The sequence below is a fragment of the Coenobita brevimanus genome, chromosome 10 (genome assembly GCF_032717465.1).
Source record: "Coenobita brevimanus isolate Jiangsu-jjx chromosome 10, ASM3271746v2, whole genome shotgun sequence".
NCBI lineage: Eukaryota > Metazoa > Arthropoda > Malacostraca > Decapoda > Coenobitidae > Coenobita > Coenobita brevimanus.
The window spans coordinates 6,170,443-6,175,442 of NC_136963.1; positions in this window are offsets into that span (position 1 = coordinate 6,170,443).

The window sequence follows — 5,000 nt, forward strand, 5'->3', positions numbered from 1 at the left end:
GGGAGACACATAGATAGATAGATAGATAGATAGGGAGACATATAGATAGATAGATAGATAGATAGGGAGACAAACAGATAGATAGATAGATAGATAGACAGATAGATAGATAGGGAGACACAGGTAGATAGATAGATGTAAACAAGAGACATATGGGCAAAAATAGATATAGATAGACATAGACAGACGATAGACAGATAGATAGACAGACGGATAGATAGATAGGGAGATGTAAGCTAGACAAACAGATAGACAGATAGATAGATAGGGAGAGAGAGAGAGAGAGAGAGAGAGAGAGAGAGACTTACTTTTCGTCTCCGCGTCTCCTTGGTTTCTAGTTCTTTCTTCCAGTTCTTTCTCAGGCTTGGTTGTGATAGAATGATGGTTGAGAAATATAACAACTCTGAAATGAATGAAAATAATAATATTAATAATAATAATGATAATAATAATAATAATAATAATAATAATAACAACAATAATAATAATGATAAAATAACAGTACAATAACAACACTAACAACAACAACAATAATAATAATAATAATAAAAATAATAATGACAATAGTAATAATGTTTATAATGATAATAATAATAATAATAATAATGACAATAGTAATAATGTTTATAATAATAATAATAATAACTAACAATAACCACAACAACAATAATAATATTCATCATCATCATCATCCAATCCTGTGTTGCCCCATGAGGAGCGTAGGAGGCCGGGGCTAGGCAAGTTGGTGCTGACATTTAAGATGAGAGTGACCAGCCTCACTCATCCCTGAGTGGCATTACATGAGCAATAAACCCCAACCACCCCTTGGATATAAACCTACACCGGCTCAATCCGATTGGAGCGCCTTAATTACCCACTAAACCACCAGGCACCATAATTTGGTGTTATGGTTACCACCCAGCGTAGTAAATGGTTTCCTGGTGTACAGGAAACCATTTGGCTTGTCACTCAGTGTAGAGGCACCCACAGGCAGAAGGAAGAGGAAAGAATGAAGGAAAGAAAGACAGAAGAGGGAGTGTAAAGTCACCCACAGGCAGAAGGAAGAGGAAAGAATGAAGGAAAGAAAGACAGAAGAGGGAGTGTAAAGTGACCCACAGGCAGAAGGAAGAGGAAAGAATGAAGGAAAGAAAGACAGAAGAGGGAGTGTAAAGTGACCCACAGGCAGAAGGAAGAGGAAAGAATGAAGGAAAGAAAGACAGAAGAGGGAGTGTAAAGTGACCCACAGGCAGAAGGAAGAGGAAAGAATGAAGGAAAGAAAGACAGAAGAGGGAGTGTAAAGTCACCCACAGGCAGAAGGAAGAGGAAAGAATGAAGGAAAGAAAGACAGAAGAGGGAGTGTAAAGTGACCCACAGGCAGAAGGAAGAGGAAAGAATGAAGGAAAGAAAGACAGAAGAGGGAGTGTAAAGTGACCCACAGGCAGAAGGAAGAGGAAAGAATGAAGGAAAGAAAGACAGAAGAGGGAGTGTAAAGTGACCCACAGGCAGAAGGAAGAGGAAAGAATGAAGGAAAGAAAGACAGAAGAGGGAGTGTAAAGTGACCCACAGGCAGAAGGAAGAGGAAAGAATGAAGGAAAGAAAGACAGAAGAGGGAGTGTAAAGTGACCCACAGGCAGAAGGAAGAGGAAAGAATGAAGGAAAGAAAGACAGAAGAGGGAGTGTAAAGTCACCCACAGGCAGAAGGAAGAGGAAAGAATGAAGGAAAGAAAGACAGAAGAGGGAGTGTAAAGTGACCCACAGGCAGAAGGAAGAGGAAAGAATGAAGGAAAGAAAGACAGAAGAGGGAGTGTAAAGTGACCCACAGGCAGAAGGAAGAGGAAAGAATGAAGGAAAGAAAGACAGAAGAGGGAGTGTAAAGTGACCCACAGGCAGAAGGAAGAGGAAAGAATGAAGGAAAGAAAGACAGAAGAGGGAGTGTAAAGTGACCCACAGGCAGAAGGAAGAGGAAAGAATGAAGGAAAGAAAGACAGAAGAGGGAGTGTAAAGTGACCCACAGGCAGAAGGAAGAGGAAAGAATGAAGGAAAGAAAGACAGAAGAGGATAGAAGGAAAGAAGGATGGAGGAGAGGAAAGGGCAGACACTTGAGAGCAGCACTACATCGAATGAGTGGATGGTGAGCGCCCCCACCTACCACAAAATAATAATAATAATAATAATAAATAACTTACCCCGTGCCTAGCAAAACGGATATAACACAAATAAATCTCTTCCACTTTGTTGCCATTTTGTGCTGCCTGTATTCCAAGAGTTCGTTATTTGTTGATTTTCTTGTTTATTTGAATATCTATATCTTGTTTGTTTATTTTTTTATTTCAGGCGACGCAACGGTCAATAAAGATTTAAATATTTGAATCCTGGTTGTATAGAATTTGAATTACGAGTATAGGAATGCGTCTCCTTGGTTACTAGTCGTTTTTCACATAAGAGAACTGGGTCACTTAATTGTTTTGAATATTTGAAACCGAAGTTGTGTAAAATTTGAAATAATGAGACAGAAATGCGTCTCCTTGGTTACTAGTCAAATCAACCCCCCAATCTGACTACACTTGCCCATAAACTGAGCTGAAAGGGGTTAGGGATCTTTGTTATGAGGTAAGAATGAGTCTCCTTGGTTACTAGTCAAATGAACTGAGCTGAAAGGGGTTAGGGATCTTTGTTATGAGGTAAGAATGAGTCTCCTTGGTTACTAGTCAAATGAACTGAGCTGAAAGGGGTTAGGGATCTTTGTTATGAGGTAAGAATGAGTCTCCTTGGTTACTAGTCAAATGAACTGAGCTGAAAGGGGTTAGGGATCTTTGTTATGAGGTAAGAATGAGTCTCCTTGGTTACTAGTCAAATGAACTGAGCTGAAAGGGGTTAGGGATCTTTGTTATGAGGTAGGAATGAGTCTCCTTGGTTACTAGTCAAATGAACTGAGCTGAAAGGGGTTAGGGATCTTTGTTATGAGGTAGGAATGAGTCTCCTTGGTTACTAGTCAAATGAACTGTGCTGAAAGGGGTTAGGGATCTTTGTTATGAGGTAGGAATGAGTCTCCTTGGTTACTAGTCAAATGAACTGAGCTGAAAGGGGTTAGGGAGCTTTGTTATGAGGTAGGAATGAGTCTCCTTGGTTACTAGTCAAATGAACTGAGCTGAAAGGGGTTAGGGATCTTTGTTATGAGGTAGGAATGAGTCTCCTTGGTTACTAGTCAAATTAACTAACAATATGCTTGCACGTCCTCACACACACACTGACGTTGCAAACACTAGTTACTCTTATCAGTTCTATTGATAAGGGGTGGATCTCTCTCTCTCTCTCTCTCTCTCTCTCTCTCTCTCTCTCTCTCTCTCTCTCTCTCTCTCTCTCTCTCTCTCTCTCTCTCTCTCTCTCTCTCCTTATCAAATGCAATAGCAGAGGGGTGGATGTCTGTGTCTGTGTAACTCTCTCTCTCTCTCCCTTCCTCTCTCTCTCTCTCTCTCTCTCTCTCTCTCTCTCTCTCTCTCTCTCTCTCTCTCTCTCTCATTTTGGGGTATGGACAATAAGGTGTAATAAAGTAAATCACTTAGGAAAAGGTGTTACGGAGCTTTCTACCCTTGGAATGTTAAAGAAGATTAGTTTGAGTTTTAAATTCTGTACCCTACTACCTAACACCTTTTCCTAAGCGATTTATTTTGCTTATTACACCTCTTCATCCTCCTGTTGCTTAAGTCAGTCTAATATCGCCATACACTACGCTCCTTAACACCTCCTCCTAAGCGATTTATTTTGCTTATTACACCTTTTCATCCTCATCTGTGTTACATAAGTCAAATATCGCCATACTCTGCATAAACAACATAAAAAAAAACTGTATTAATCAGCCGTATCCAAAAATAAGTAGCAAACTAGAAGGTGTTAGGGAACCTCCTTTCTGTATTTCCCACTGCTTATGACCTCCAACCATCTCAAAATTAACAGAGCTTTTAATTTCGCTCTCATTTTGGTTATTTTTTCTTAGAACAATTTTGCGGGTTCCTGGCCTTTGGTTCCTTCTTTCCTGCATAAGAGAGAGAGAGAGAGAGAGAGAGAGAGAGAGAGAGAGAGAGAGAGAGAGAGAGGGAGACAGAGAGAGAGAGAGAGAGAGTCTTAAAATATTCAAAGTATTCGCTACTGGCTTTAAAACTTACCTGAGCTGCATTTTACCGTCATTTTCGCCCTTACGTCCTCCACAATAAGGCCTCTTGTTGCGGTGACGAGAAGCGGCTATCTAAATGACTGCTATCTAATTGACCTATCTAAATGACTGCTATCTAATTGACTTATCTAAATGACTGCTATCTAATTGACTTATCTAAATGACTGCTATCTAATTGACTTATCTAAATGACTGCTATCTAATTGACTTATCTAAATGACTGCTATCTAATTGACTTATCTAAATGACTGCTATCTAATTGACTTATCTAAATGACTGCTATCTAATTGACTTATCTAAATGACTGCTATCTAATTGACTTATCTAAATGACTGCTATCTAATTGACCTATCTAAATGACTGCTATCTAATTGACTTATCTAAATGACTGCTATCTAATTGACTTATCTAAATGACTGCTATCTAATTGACTTATCTAAATGACTGCTATCTAATTGACTTATCTAAATGACTGCTATCTAATTGACCTATCTAAATGACTGCTATCTAATTGACCTATCTAAATGACTGCTATCTAATTGACCTATCTAAATGACTGCTATCTAATTGACCTATCTAAATGACTGCTATCTAATTGACCTATCTAAATGACTGCTATCTAATTGACCTATCTAAATGACTGCTATCTAATTGACCTATCTAAATGACTGCTATCTAATTGACCTATCTAAATGACTGCTATCTAATTGACCTATCTAAATGACTGCTATCTAATTGACCTATCTAAATAACTGTTATCTAATTGACCTATCTAAACTACTGCTATCTAATTGACCTATCTAAACTACTGTTATCTAATTGACCTATC